Source organism: Dipodomys spectabilis, unplaced genomic scaffold, assembly GCF_019054845.1.
Source record: "Dipodomys spectabilis isolate Male_0828 unplaced genomic scaffold, ASM1905484v1 ptg000024l, whole genome shotgun sequence".
In the NCBI taxonomy this organism is placed as follows: domain Eukaryota; kingdom Metazoa; phylum Chordata; class Mammalia; order Rodentia; family Heteromyidae; genus Dipodomys; species Dipodomys spectabilis.
In genome coordinates, this window is record NW_024870701.1 from 25,468,473 (window position 1) to 25,484,472 (window position 16,000).

The following is a 16,000-nucleotide window of genomic DNA, read 5'->3' on the forward strand; positions in this document are numbered from 1 at the left end:
ATTTTTTTGACCAACTCAATTTTCTCAGTGTCTCCAAAGCCATAGCACATTTTAGAATTTTGTTCTGGTTACATCTCTAACAGAGGAATGGCTGATTCTGGTGGTTTTTATGGGGAAAAAACTCCCCTACTACCCAGCTGCAAAGGTGTATCAGCCTACCTTTTCCAACCTGCTTCTGGGTCAGCAGACAAGCTGGAGACCTCTTTTTTCCTTGAGGCCAAACCCTGCCAGTAAATCCATGGGCTTACCTCAGCCGTCCCTGGCTTCCTTCCTCCCTCTTCTCTGGAGACAAGTAAGAAGCTCAAGGAGAACACAACAGCATAGAGTTGAACATGATAAATATGCATTCTAAATTTTTAAAAACCAAATTGCTCAAATCAAGCTTATTCTGAGAGGTTCCTATTGCCGGGGGTCTCTAGTGCACCAATCAGCATAATTAAATAGGAAGATCTCTCTGGAATTGATTGTGCTTTTCATATTTTTTTCTTTTTTTTTTTTTATCATTGGAGGACCATTTCAGTGAGATGATTTTAAGGTTGTAAGAACCCCCAAATTAGAAACTAATTAAGGAGACTGAAAATACAAATGTATTTGTTTTTAGTCGGGCACTATTTTTATCAGAAGAATCATGAAAAATTAAAATTGTTAAACACACATGGGAAGGTTGTCAGTCAAGGGCAATGTGGCTTTCTGCCTCTTCTCTATGCAAACCTTAAGGTGGTACATGGGTTGCTGCTCCCCGTGGGCCCCCAGGAAGCAAGCAAGAAGAATTTGCAGAGAAGAATGACATTCTGTAGACTTGGCAAGGAAAGGGTGTTGCCATACTTCCCACCAGTCTTGCACCACGAGCCCCATTGAGCCTTACTTGCAGGATGTTCATCTACCTGACCCCAGGATTGAGTCATAACAAAACACTTTCTCCCATCCATTTAACTAAGAAGGACATTAAGGCCAAGGAAAGGTAATACTTTATATTGATTATTTGATGACATGATAATATTCTAAACATAGTGAGTTAAATGAAATACATTATTAAAATCAATTCCACTTGCTTGTTTTTCATTTTTGTCCATGTGACTAACTAGCAAATTGCAAGAGAAGTAGTATGGCTTACACCTGTGACCAGCTTCCTATCTCTGCTGGGTCATTCCTCTCCCTCCCTGCTCCATCCTTCCCCTATCCAAGAAACTTCATTGGAAGCAGTTTTCAAGATTCTCCAAGCATTGTAAGAATGTCCTTCTTCTTTTCTCAGAACTTCACAATCCTAGGCTGCCTGCCCCCGTCTCCTGTGCTTCTCAAGCCACAATACTCAAACATAATCACCAATTCTAAATGCAAGGTCCCACCTTAAGCCCCATTGACCAGACTGTCAGCCATTATAAGTCCCAGGTCAGAATGCCCTCCTTCCAGCCTGTCACTCTCCCATCTGCCAGACCTGAGTACTTCTGAGAGCCAAAAAGTGATGTAAACTAAATATATTGATTATGTATTATGATGCCAGTGGCTGGGATTTGTTTCGAATGTTGTACTTTATTCTTGAGAGAGCTTTCACAAATGTGTAGAGAAGGATCTGTCTCTGTGTTTTCTCCTCTTCTACATCCTCTGTGTGGGAGCAGACTATCTTATTTTTAGCATTTCTTCATTAGAGAAATGTACATAGTAGGTGCTTGGTAACTATTGGTCAGATAGGTTAAGAACTTTCCTTTCTTTCTTTCTCTTTCTTTGTTTTACTAGCACTAGGGCTTGAACTCAGGACCTAGTTGCTGTGCTCTGCCACTTGCAGAGCCACAGCTCCACTACCAGTGTTTTGCTGGTTAATTGGAGATAAAAGTCTCACAGACTTTTATACCAGAGCTGGCTTTAAACCTCAATTCTCAGATCTCAGCCTCCTGAGTAGCTAAGATTACAGGTATGACCCACCAGTACCTGGCTGACTAAAGAACTTCTGACAGCACACTGCCCTATCTTCCCCTGCCCACCCCCTTCAGGGTGGCATTTGCTCCCCTCGTACTAAAAGACCTCTCATGGTCAACCTTGCCCCAGGCCCCAATCAAGCCTAGCTGTACAGACCAGGTGCCCCACTGAGAACTACAATGTGAAGAGAGCTCAGGCCCAATACTTCATATTTAGCTCAGGCACCTAAGGAATGACCTCGTTCTCAGCTTAGCCCCTCCAGGCCCCAGAGCTCTGTTCCTTCCATTTCCTTGCAGAGGCAGGAGCCAAGTCCTGGGGCTGCCTAGTGAGTGTGGCTGATCCACCTCCTAGAGCTGGGCTCAGCTTTCCGGATTCCTTCAACTTATTCTTTCTGCCTGATTTAGAACAAGGCCACCCAGAAGCCCTACTGCTCTGCCCCTCCCCAGCCTTGGCTCTGACCCGGGGACCCTGACATTGGCCTGAACTGGAATGGAATCTGCCACACCCTCTTGGGCCTCCTGCTTCTGGACATAGGCCCTTCCTTCCTTGACCTGGTCATTTTCCCAAGGCTCTAAGCTATTTTTGCTTCTGTCTCAGCCTGCCGTGTTCCCTATGGTAGAAGTTTCTAGAGCAGCACCCCGCATAAGTGACAGGGCAGACCAGACAACCGGTGGGACCAGCTTTGGAGTTTCTAGTCCTAGTGACCCCCTCTCCTTTCAGTCCCAAGGCCTTGCCTTCTAGACCCTAACAGCCTGCTTGATGCTTCTTCCTACTTTAGCCAAGTTCCAGGATCAACTGCTAAACTCAAGATGTCTGCCAAATTTTGAGCATTCCCTTCAGATCCCTACTCCGGACCTCCTGGGCTACCTCCTATCATCTGTCACTTGTACTGGCACCCTTGAGGAAATAGGGGAGCCATGAACTCTCTTTCCCTTTTCTCATGAAAAACACCAATCTGTTTCCAACCTATTATTCAATTATCTGAAGCAAACCTGAAGTATTACAAAACAGCAGGGTCCCCAGGTCCACCTGTCACGCATCAAACACACACACAAGAGCTCCCTTGCCCTTTGCTGCCTCAGTTTCCCCACTGGCACAGATTCCCTGCCTCCCACCAGAGCTGATGGGAATAATGACTTCTTGATTTGTTACTCTGTTTCTCAAATAAGACGCACTCCATTCATAAAGGCATTGAGCCTTGCCATAAGCCTAGAAGTGAACCCAGCTGATGCTAAATCTTCTGGTGCTTGGCTCCTGCAAACACGGGCAAAAACTAATAACCATAAAGCGTCCATCTATCGTCTTATCAGGCCGTCCTGTGCTTTGTTTTCATAGTTATCATCCTGAGGTTGACATTTTATGTCTATAGCAGCCTGATCAATTCTCCCACCCGTCATATCAGTCATAAAGGACAGACAAGCTTCGGGTTCATTACCTGTCATTACACCATGTACATGTCAGTGGGGGCCAAAGCATCGATTCTTCTTGAGTCACCCCAGGGTGCTGACCCCCACTGGAAGGCTTCAGGTTCAACAGGCTGTGGCTCACTCCTCAGGCCCTGAGTGGGCTCCACACCATCCCTTCTTCCTCTTCTGCTAACCCACTCCTCAGGGATGGAGCCACCTCAGATTCCAGCTATTTCACAGGGAATCTGCAGGAAGAACAGAGGCCTGTGTCACCTACTGTGGCAGAGACGCACATCCATCTTTGTGAAATGTTCTGGAATCTTCTAGACATCCTCTCATTGCTTTTTCTTATTATGTCCTGCAGTACCTGGTGACTATACCAGCTTTATGCACCTCAGGAAGTTCACTGAAAGTCCTTACCCATAGACTGTGAGACACACCCATACACATACAAACTTCATTTCTGTTTTGGGTTTTTTTTTTTCCATTTTGGGATTTGTTATTGTTTCTTTGATTACTTCTGGCAGCACTAAGGGTTAAACTTAGGGCTCTACTACAATGCTTAAAGAAGAGAAATAGTATACATGCAACTACTTTCAAAATGGGAAGAGTATGTCTATTGGGTTATTTTTCTTGTGAAAATACTGTACAAAGGGGTTACAATTACATGGGCAAGATAATGAGTACATTTCTTATCAAGCATTGTAGCCTCTTCCTTTGTTTCCCCTTCCCATCCCTTCCCATCCTCCCCCCCCACCCCCACCCAATCCTCCCCGCCTCCCTCACTTTCAGGTAAATTCTTATGCTTATATCCCAGGCCAGTCTTGGCCTAAAATCTTCCTATCTGTACTTTCTAAGTAGCTGGGATTACAGAAACCCATCACTATGCCCAATTTGTTCTTTGATATAAAATCCTAGCTTTTTCCCCAAACTGTCCTCAAACCTTGATCCTCCTATTTATACCTCCTAAGTAGCTGGTGTTACAGATGTGCCATCATACCTTTCCTTCCTAAGTTCTTACCTCTGCACATTACATTCTATCTTCCTAAAAGATGTGTGTCAAAATGCTAGCCTTCATTCAGAGTTTAGACTTAGACTCTTTCCCTTGGCCAGAGGCAAGAGGAAGGAAATGAATGCCCTTGCTCTAGCAATGTAATGAGTAAAGATCAAGATCTGTCTGCTGTGGAACACTCCTCCACCCTGCTGGCCAGGTCCCTGAGGCCAGGTTTCCATGAGCTGTCCTCTAGGAGTTTCCTTCAAGGCCATCCACCCAAGGCTGCTGATGAACATCTCTCCAGAGACCTGCATCCCAAAGTGAGAGACCAAAGTAGAGATGATGCACATGTCTCTGGGATGAGGGACAGGGACACTGGCTTCATGTGTCACTGCATTCCACAACCATAACTGAGGCTCACAATCTGCTGGGAGGAGCCAGAAGGCATCATCTGAAGCTGCCATCCCACCCCTGTCCCTGGACACTGGGTCTGCACTGACCATAGCCCCAACCTCTCACCAGGCCTGGCTAGTGGTGGGACAAGCTCCTGCTGTCCACACGGCTGTGATACTGAGATGCATTCCAGCCTTACACTACTCCTTCTCAACCAAGTTAGGAGAAGCAGCAGAGAGGACAAGGAAATCAGCCATGATAAAGAGCCACAGATTCCAGGGGAAGCTATGCTGACCCTTAGCCTCTCCACGCAGCCTTTGAGGCAGGCCCTCCTGTGAAAGATAACATGCAGCCCAAGAGTTGCTTTGAAAGCAAACTGTTATCACCTTCTAAAGGCACACATGCATTCCATATGCTTTTCTACATGTGTGATTCAGAAAAAAAAAACTAAAAGGAAAAGGAAAAACACAAAATTCTACTCCTATTAAAAAAAAGGTTGGGGGGGGGGAGGGGGAGGACGGGAAGGGATGGGAAGGGGAAACAAAGGAGGAGGCTACAATGCTTGATAAGAAATGTACTCATTATCTTGCCCATGTAATTGTAACCCCTCTGTACAGTATTTTCACAATAAAAAATATTTTTTAAAGGTCTCAGCTGCTTCTGGACATAAGCAGCTGTTTTTCTACTGAAATAGAGAAATCACACCTAAGATGTCCCTGACTGGCTGTGGGAGCCAAAGCCAACCTCCCTCTGGAATAAGCAGCACAGGTCAAAAGGCCAGAAAGCCCAGGGCAGGTGACAGATCCATAGAGTTGGGCAGGAAAAGGAGCTAAACCATCAATGGCAGCCATATAGCTCATTTTTAGCCAACAGAAGACCAGACTACTATCCATCAGGCCCTGGAGAGGAACAGAAAACTGTCCCCCTTGTATTAGTGCTGGGTCCTCATTAAACCTTGAAGCCCTTATTGGTTGTTATGAGAGAGAAAGATGATGCACCCATAAGAAGCCAATCCCCTGGCTAGCCGACTGGCTACATCCTCTAGCATCAGGCCAGAAGCAAACAGCTGAGCACCCACATCTCTGTGAGGTAGAAGGGTGCACATCATGTATTCACAGCCAGCATGTCCAGACTTTCTAGCAAGGTGGGGCTGAAACATATTCATAGCAGATGGTGCTGTCAGCCTCACTCCAGGATTCTCATTCCTAATTATCTGTGCTGTCAGCCAAACAATTAACCCTCTAAGAAAAATTGCACTGTCCACTCCCAACCATATGAAAAGGCACACTTCCCAAGGACAGGGGACACTCAGGCCACCTTGCACTCCGTTCCAGATCTTGCCCCCCTGTGCCATCTCGCCATCACCTGACCTCTGTGGTCTGTTGCTTGTTTTGAGGTGGCCCTCCTCCTCTGAGCATGAGGGGTTTTCTCATTAAAAAGCTGGTACTGGATTCCATCTCAAGGACCCCCTCAGTCCCAACAGCCACCACCCTGAAGTCTATTCCACCTGCATTTTAAATTCCTTTGGAGCAGAAGCTCAGTTTCCACCTAGCCTTTCAAGCATTGGCTTATTTGTCCATTTGTCCATCCATCTACTTATTCAGTTATTGCATGTTAGTTATGCTGCCCAGGACAGACCAGAAAACACCTGCCTTCATTGCCACTTCTTGGAGTTTTTGATCCCCTGATGTGTGGGGAGCTAAGGACAGAATGGGGTAGGGGAGGGCAGAATCAGGCTATAGGTGGAAGACCTTTCACTTTCTCTGAGTAGAGAGGGCTACAGGAAGGCAGCCTCCACTCCAGAGGCTGAAGTTGGAGAGCAAGTCATTTAGGTCTCCAGGGCAGAGCTGCAAAGGGGTGGAGGCTTGTGATGAAGCTTGGGCAGGACGCCTCCTGTCCCATCTCCTGCAGGTGGCTGCATAGTCACATTGGCCACCACAGGACTGATGCGCATAGGGCCTGCCTTTATAGGTGCTCATGAAATAGCTTAGATAGGACGGAGGGATCCAGAATTCCTCCATGGAAAGGAATTATTTGAAAATAAAGGAGAGTTTCCAAAGGGCTAAGATATGGTGTTTATAACCCAGGGAGGTGATAATTTAAAGTCCAGACCAGAAAGCCTAATTCATCCTCCATCATATGCTGTCATGGATAAGCAAGAGATTGTGGAGCAGTTTGCTGTTGTTCACTCGCAGGGTGCTCAAAGAGCCTTCAGAGATGAGTCATCCTGGGCCACCTTTCATGAACATGGTTCTGGACAAATTGAGAGGCTGGTAGCTCCCAGAAGGGAGAGATGGAGAAGGCTCTGATATAGGTGGCCTTGAGCTAGTCTCACAGACTGGGAACGAAAAGTGGAAAGGAAGAGGGAAGGGGGAAGGATGAGAGGAAAAGGGTAGTGGAAGGGAAAGGGAAACAGAACAGAAAAAGGGAAAAGAAAAGAAGAGGAGAGGAGGTAGAAAAAAAGGGAAAGAAGGGGAAGGAACTAACTGGGCACTATCTGGGCTACCGCAGGGCACTAGGCAGTTTCTGCAGGCGAAGGTTGCAGAAAATGGATTGAGTGGTAAGCCATGGAGCTGGGTATCTTTCTTCCCTCCTCCCATGGCCTATCAGTCCACCAGCACCAGCCTCCACTATGCTCAGGAGCCCAAGATCCCTCTCCAGCTCTTGGGAACAAAGACATGGTGTTTATATTTACAGTGGGCTAGTGCCCACTCTGAATCTGCCCACTTGAAGGTGGCACACATGACCACACCCAGAGCCTGAGTGGACGGATGCCAATGTCTGCCTGGACATTTCTAAATATGAGCTTGGCATACAGAGTCAAGTTCCCAGACTTTCTCCGCTCTTGGAGACCTGGCCAGGATTCTTGAGCCTGCTTGAGGGGAGAAGCTGCTGGGGCCAGCAAGATCAGGAGGCAGCCAGCCATGTCCACAAGCATGCTGCAACCCTTCCTGACCCCTCAAAGCCCTACAACCTCCTTAGAGAAAGAGAAAGGACTGTCCAGTGCACAGAGCCTAATCAATTGCCCGCAACTCTGGCAGCAGAGACCAGAAAGTCACTGCCTGCTCAGATATGCATGGATTAAAAATATACAAATGGAATATTTTTTTTTCTTCCCCTCTCCTCAACCCCCTGAAGCCTGGGGTGCTTGTTAAAAATAACCTTGCTGTGGCATGGATCCTGCAAGCCCAGTGTCTGGCAGGGAAATTAAGGAGCCTTTGGAGACAGGGCTGCTAAGTGACTACCCCTGGGGAGTGGACCAGGAAGAGCTCAGAGCGGGGAGGGGGTGCTTTCAGTCACATCCTGTACTGCTTGGGTTATTGCCTCAAACAAGTATTTTTTTATACATTGGGTTTTTTTTCTAATATAGAGGGTCATGGGCAGTACCTGCAGTCTAAGGTCAGGGGTGATTTGACACTAACTTTGCAACACAACAGCACAGTGCTGGCTGGCTGGCAGAGCCTTGAGAAGGTCCAAGATACTCAGGCCACCAGGAACACAGATAGCCCAGAAGCATCCAAAGAGCCAGAGTCTCAGATCTTTAACCAGCAGGCTACGTGACCTCAGCCAAGGTACCTGAGCTCTCTGAGCCTGAATCTAATGCCAAACCAGACACTGTCTAATCTTAACAATTCATTGTTTTAGAGACTGAGGGAAAGCTATTTTCCCCACTCTGACCAGTTGAGAGGCATTTTGCCTTGAGTGAAGGTTGGGTGGGGAGTAAAATCAGGAAGCCAGTAGAAAGGAGAGAAGTTGTTCTGAGGGAGTGGGAGACACCAATACCTTGTCTTACTGGCAAAGTATACAAAATGGGAAGAGTCTCAGTGATACCTAAAATGTTTTGGGCTTGAATCCTGACTTAGGCTGTTCGTACCTGCAGTCAGCCTATCTTATTTGTGGATTTATTACATGTGGTGTTGACCAAGCACAGTGGGGAAAAAAAAGGCATTTCGAAAACAAAACTTTTAGTCAGGTGCCTATGACTCATGCCTGTAATCCTAGCTACTCAGAAGACTCAGATCTGAGGATCTTGGTTCAAAGCCAGCCCAGGCAGAAAAGTTCCTGATAGTTATCTCCAAAGCAGAATGGAGCTGTGGCTCAAGTGGTAGAGTGCCAGCTTTGAACACAAAAGCTCGGGGAATGACCAAAGGATGGCTACAGGGGGAGAAAAGTAGGAGGATACTGTATGCAAGAATATAACCTTATGCCACAATACAAACAGTGCTTGCTGAGACAATTTCAGCAACACAGAAATACATATGACATATTATGCATATGACAACCTAGGCTAGTTCAAGCCCCAGGATTGGCACCAAAAAGACATTAGTTCTCACACGTGTATTACACAGCTCAGTGGGTGCAGAGAAGCTCTCTGTCTGGTGTTATAAGTCATATTAAAATAGTTCTGTGATCTGTTAAGGGTTTCCTAGCCCTTAATTTTGTGGGGAAAAAAATCTGCCTCTCGAAAAGGAAAATACGCCTCTCCCTCCCCCAAAAACAGGGTTATAAAGGGGGGAATCCTCAGAAGTCAAAAGGGCACATAATGTGTTTAATTAAAGTGATAAAGTAAAGATTCTAGACTTGCTGGAAGGCAAATGTCTCTAGTGGATGCTAGGCTGCATTGTGGGAAAAATGAATCAACCATCTTTACACAGTACATACTCCATGTATCCTGAGCACTTGTAGTTTCCCCTCCACAGTCTCACACAGGGTTTCTGTATGCTAATTCCAGTAATTCACTATTAGGGGAAAATTGGCTTCCACATCCTTCCATTTACCCTATACCCTGAAGCCACATCTCAGGGTGGCTATGAAATGTTGTCTCTGGAATCCGGTTTGGTCTAACACCACTGCCTATTAGCTGAGTGACCTTAGGCAAGCAACTTGACTTCCCTGTGCCTCAGTTTCTTCTTCTGTAAAATAGGTATGGACATGAGGGATGGGGAGCTTCCCAAATCTATACTTCTACCCCTAACAGCCATCTGGACAACCAGATAGCATTTTCTGTGAGTTTGGTTCTCACCACCTCCAATCTCTGCAAAGTTCCAGACCTGCGGCTGCCTACAGCTGCTGTGGTTCCTTCCCTCTTCTCTTGCTCCCCTTTCCTCCTCTGGTCTCTCTGTATTCAGCAAGGCATGATGAGGGCTATGACATGTGTCCTGGAGTTGGGCAGAGTATGAATTTTGAGATCAGTGCTGATCAGACTTAGTGTGTCACAGTCACTTGGGAATCATGTCCAAATGCAACACAATTCCCAACTCAGGAGGTCTTAGATGGAGAACAAGTCTCAATTTCTAACAAGCTCTCATCCCATAGTGTGTCCATGCCACCCCAATGGTCTGAAACCATCCTTTGTTTAGCAAGGCTGGCACGAGGTGAAAGGGAAGGGGACCAGATAGGTCAATATCCATATCTGTAGAGGAATAGGTCTAGCTAGAGATTGCATGGAGGAGACCAAAGGATGGCTAGAGAGGGAGAAAAATAGGAGGATGCTGTATGCAAGAATATGACCTTACGCCACAATGCAAACAGTGCTCGCTGAAACAATACAGCAACACAGAAATGCTTATGACATATTAACTAAGAAAAGCAGACTGCCAATTATGTGCCTGTGATGTCTTCAATATTGCCAAATGAACACTTAGGAAAACTGACAGAAGGACAGAAACCACAGAAGGACCAAAAAGGCCGTGTCAGGCAATGCATCTATGTCCAGGTTTTTTCTTATCATTTTATTTTATTTTCTCAATGAAGTCTCATCATTTTCATTTATCGCCCATGTAATCTCAAATGTTCCACTCCCCAGAATCACCAGTTTTCTTGGTTATTGAGCTTTTTTGGTGAATTTAAAGCGCAAACCACCATTGTTTGCCATGGCTTGGAAAATGGTGTATTAAATCTTCTCAGGCAAACCCGAAAACACAGCAACTCAGATTGTGTTTTTCCTCTGAGTCAAGGGTCCAGCGCTTTGGAAAGCTGGCACCATCACCTCTCACTATAGCAACAGGAAGACCTTGGTAACCCTGAGCGAACAGTTATTAAGAGTAAAAATAGGACATGTGTGGCTAGATGCTCAGTGAGAAACTGCTGTGGGTTTGCACTGGACAAGCTGGGTTTGGAGCCCTGTCGGTTTCTCTTGAAGGAAACAAAAAGAAAAAAGATGCTGGGAGTGAGTTTCTGCAAGAAATGTTCGGCATTTTCTTTGTTTCCTGGTCCAGGGCAATACACTGCCTTTCAAACCCCAGCTCTAGAATGCCTATAAGCGGTCTCTCCTAGAATAGCAGTCACTGAACATGGCGGGGGAGGGGGAAATTTCCATGATTCCCTTAGCTTTGGGCATGTTTATGTCATTCCCTGTTCAAGATTCTGCTCCCCTGGCTCACATGGCCCTCTCCCCTCCCCATCAACATCCCATTTGTGCAGCATCTCTATCATTTCCCCCCAGGGCAGATCTTTCAATCCCCCTCAGGGCCCACTGAGACCTCAGAGCTGACCTAGGAAGGCTGGAAGGGGGTCCTAGACCAAGTTTGACTGATCCTGCTGAGGTACAGAGTCCAGGCTACTACCCAGTTCCTGAATCTATCTTATACTATGGTGATACAAGTTTAAGTGATGGTTGTTCAGCCACCTAGCTGACAAATTATGTCCCATATCTGCATCTCTACTACATCATCAGTAAAAATTAAATGACTTAGACCTATCTTAGACCTATCTGCTTCTCACATTCCATGATACTAATGGAAATACTAATTTTTCTAACGATACAGAGGAGCTACACATCATTTCTTCAAACAACAAAATGCGTTTTGTCTTAACCTTACTAAAAGATGCATGATTTAAAATGTCCGCTTGCTTCTTCTTCTATTGTGGGAAAGGATATAAAATGTAAACTTTATGAACATCTTTCCCCAGACTTCAAGACCTGGAAGGGCTGCCATGCCTATCTGAAGGATGAAGTCATTCCAATGAGTTCTGAACTGTATTGTCAGGCCTTGTCCTCTCCAACTGGCTCTGTGCCCAAAGACAGGCTCCCACAGGCCACACCCCCACTTGGGCAGCCTGCTAGATCAGCTGTACTGTCTTACCTCTAATGGCCCAGCCTGGGCCACCTTGGCCCTGGACAGGGATGAAAAAAATGTTCTTGGGAGTAAGGAGCCAGGATGAGGCTTTTTGTAAGGAGCACAAGACTTTCTTCCACATAGAACTTCCCCCACCTGTGGCTGTATTGGGCATGGAGCCCCTCTCCCAGCAAATAAGGTACCCATTTCTTGGCCTCTCGCCTGTACTAATGTATCCTTCAGTTTCACTGGCAGGTTTTCCAAAGCAGGTTCACAGATTGTCAGGAACAGACATCACCTCCAGAGCTTTTAAGAAGGACGGACTCACATTTAAAACTCCACTCCAATGCTACCTGTCCCTAGTGTGGCCCCTTTCTGCAAACCAGTCCCAGAATTTCTCTCTGCCTATGCCTGTTGCTTCTCAAAGGCAAGAGATACTGTGATTCCTACAGACGAATTGTCTGTCTTGGCCTCCCCAGAAAGCCATCAGAGGCCAAGACCAGGGGCAGGCTCGTTCCTGGGTCCAGCAACACCTGCCTTGCAGAGCAATGGGTAGGCTACAACTCAGCCCCACCTCTGCTGCCTCCATCCAGGGATGATCCAGCTTCTACCTCATGCCTGAAATGAGCCACTATAGCAAAATGGTCCAGACCTTGCCAACTAATGAGCCAAGCATGTCAGTGGATAAGTCAATGCAGTTGTTAGAACTGGAACTGGACCTTGCTCACTGTCATGAGCTCATCTCAACCACAGAAGCTAGACTAGAAGGCAAGCTTGGACTTACAATCCAATTCCAGCTTGTCTATCCCACGGGCATTCTGGGTCTAGCCCCCATTTTTCACACATAGGTAAACTGAGTTTTGAAAGGGTAAGTAAGCATGGTCACCCAGCCTGTGTGGCAGTCTGGATTCAAACTCTCATCTGCTGAGTCTAGAACATGCTTCCTCGCTTGCCATGCTTCTTGGCAGACCACAGTTCCTGACTTTGATGAAGAAGTAGCTGCCTGGCTGCTCTGCTCTGGACCTGCCATCTTTGGAGGACACCACAGTTTCATGTCACGTACAAGCTAAGACAGGACTCTTAGGATTCAACCCTCAGGTAGGGCTGGTTGCCAGGAGTTACGTGCGGACCCGTGTTACCTGGCTGTGTAGCTGCCACCTCTGCTCAAGCACATAAGAAGCCTTGGGGGACAGAGCAGAGGCACAGGAAGCTAGGACTGGGGGAGAGTCAGGGAAGCAGCTGAGGGTATCAGAGTTACGGGCTTCTAAATGCAGCCCTGGTGACAGGTGGCAAGCCTTAAGAAGCACCAGTTCTGCCCTGCATCTTGTATATACATTGTTCTAATTTAGGGGGAAGGGAAATAAAATGCTGAAACAAGGATACAGGTTGACCCATTGTAACAATGAGATGTACAAGACACTAAGTTGAAAATGAACTTTACAACTTGGTGGGGAAGAGGGGGTAGTTGGGGAGGTGAGGAGGGAAGGGATAGTAGGGGAAAACAAAGGAGGGGGTAACAATGCTTGATAGGAAATGTACTCATTACCTTGCTCATGGAACTGTAACCCCTCTGTACAGTATCTTTACAATTTAAAAAAAATTTAAAAAAGAAGCAGCACCAGCTCTGAGATTACCTCAAATCAGAGTCACAGTACCTGGCCAAGCCTGCTGCCCCGGGGAGGGAGGATTTAGGAGGAAACACTTTTCTCCTGTTGTCTATTTTCCAGTATACAGTAGGGCTAGCCAAAGGAAATGTCTGAGAAGAACCATGACAAATATTCTCCCAACAACCACAGGACAAAGTCTCATCTCTTTCCTCCCTCCTAACACCAGCCCAGCTCTGCCAGTGCAACCTAGGATCTGCGTGTGATTGTTCAGCAGATTTCAGTGAGTCCCTGTTGAGATGATAGTCAGGAGCCAAATGAAACAGACCCCTTACAAGAGGGAGCAGTGGTCTCAGAAGAGGAAGCAGGACACACAGCTTCCAGAGAAGAATCCCTGAGTCACCCAGCCCCCCGAGTGACATAGAAAAGAGGCCAGGACAAGTGCTAGAGGCAAACCTCAACCTACGCTAAGCTTCTCAAAAATCCTGCAATGTGGAGGCTTTCAGGTTGATGAGCCAGCCTAAACTGGAGCATGAGGTCCCGTCCACTCCCCTGGTCTCAAGATAGCTAAGGGCCTTGAATCTCCAGGCCTAGCAGAGGCCATGTTGGGGACACACAACCCTGGAATCCTGGCCATTTAGGGAAGCCAATTATTCTCCTTATTACATTTGAAGACATATCCACACTATTCCAAGTCCAAATGATACATAAAATGATAAAGCAAAAATTTCCCTCTGGTCTGTGTCATTCATTGCTTCGTTTACATGTCCTGTTAACATTTCTCAGTATTTCAATTCCAGGAGGCTTTGTGCCTAAACAATAGCAATATGTAGCAATATATTGTTACATACATTATATATATTTAATTTTGCCCCTTTTTACACAAATGGTGCCATACCATAATGGTGACCAACACTTTGCTTCCATCATGATACACTTGAGATTGTCCCAAAACCATATATTGAAGCCCCCTTGTTTTCCTTATGACTGAATACTATAGTCTATGGTATTACTGCACTGTTGATTAATCAAGTCTCCCAGTGATGGAGATTTAGGTTGTTTCTAATCTTTTGTTCTTACAAACAACACTGCAATGAACCAACAGCCTTTATATATTGTTGTTCTGTGTCAGTACCTGAATACTTGTAGGACAAATTCATAGAATGAGAACTCCTGGGTCAAATAATATGAACTTTACATTTTCCTGACTCCTGATGAATTGCCTTCTGTTGGGTAAATCATTTCATGCATGCTCTCTCTACTCCAGCCACATATAAATGAAATGTCAACTCTTTTTGGTCAAAAACAGAAAATCCTTGGTTCCCATGCTTTCCAAAACCCCCACTGGCCTATTCCACCCCAGCCCAGGAGCCCTGCACATCTCTACTGCTCAAAATCCTTGGACTCTTGGTGGTATGGGCAGGGACTAGAAAGAAGATACATCAGCATCCGGAAAAGGGAGTCTACACAGGACCTTCAAAGAGTGGTGGCTTTGGGCATTTTTTCCCAGCCAAGCTGCCTCTCCCTCACAGGCCTTCTCTAGACTGATAAACCCACTGGTACTCAATGGGGCTACATCACCATTGAGAAGGTGGAGGAGAGCCTCTCACTTCTGAGGGGTGATAAGAGAAAGTCACAGGTATACTAAGGCTTCCATAGTCCAAGCTGTACCTATATTATAGATTTTGTTTCTGCTCTTCATCCATTCCTAGTGGAGATGCTTCAAACTGCATAGGCCTTTGATAAGCTGAGTCACAGCAATCTCAAGGGTGAGTTAAATCACTTATTCAAGAGAACATGAAACCTTTGATCTCGGAATTAATTTCACAGGGAACTCTCAAGGCTCTCATATGCCCCATTAGTCTGGCCAGGCCCTACCTTGCTAGGTATCCAGGAAAGCTCAGGCTAGGGATGGAATACAGACCAATCTGCTTGACTTCTTCTTGGCCTTCCAGGCTCAGCTCAAGGACTCCTCTCCCAGCAAGTCTTCTCTAACTCTACAAGGCCAGGACTCAGCAGGTACCCAAAGCATGTGCACTAATTCAATTCTATCACCTTTAACTCTAAAATATAACCTGCTGCCGCCACCTGACTTGACCTCCTCTGATCAGTGAGCACCTGAGGCTGGTACCCAGCACAGAACTGATAAGCAGAGCACTCAGGAAATACGTCAAGAGTAAATGAAACTGAGTCCTAGAAGCACTCAGAAGACCAACACTCTCACAGTGCCATCTACAAGCCTGTTTAGAATATTTTCTCTTCCCTGTGCTTTTTGGAATGCAGCTAGTTGACTAGTTGACTCAGGATGAGGACCTGGGAACCACATGGTTGCTTTCAGCCTAAAAACCTGGGGCAGCTCTATTCCTTCCAATTTTTTCCAGAAGTGAAGTCTGAGATACAGTGGTTCCCCCATCCTCATTGTCGACAGAAAGGAAGGGTAACTCCACTATCTGTGCTCTCTGAGCCTGCTAGGCCTAGGATGCCTCTCTGTGCCCCTTGGTATCAAGGCCCCAGGGCCTCATTGCACCTTATCATTCCTGATGCCAGTCCTCAGAATTGGGCACTCCCCACACCAATTCTGTCTTCCTCTTGACTCTCTGCCCCAAAACAATGCTGTTCATCTCTGCCACA

The 16,000-nt window shown here is 46.3% G+C and overlaps 1 protein-coding gene across 1 annotated transcript in view; it reads right to left on the reverse strand.

Annotated features, from left to right (window-relative positions):
• The window catches only part of Zbtb7c (zinc finger and BTB domain containing 7C), a 223,195-nt gene extending 219,712 nt beyond the window's left edge, over nucleotides 1-3,483 (reverse strand). The window contains exon 1 of the mRNA XM_042675347.1: nucleotides 3,350-3,483. The gene's annotated coding sequence lies outside the window, so the exon portion shown is untranslated. The remainder of the gene's footprint in view (nucleotides 1-3,349) is intronic.
• Nucleotides 3,484-16,000: the final 12,517 nt, after the last annotated feature.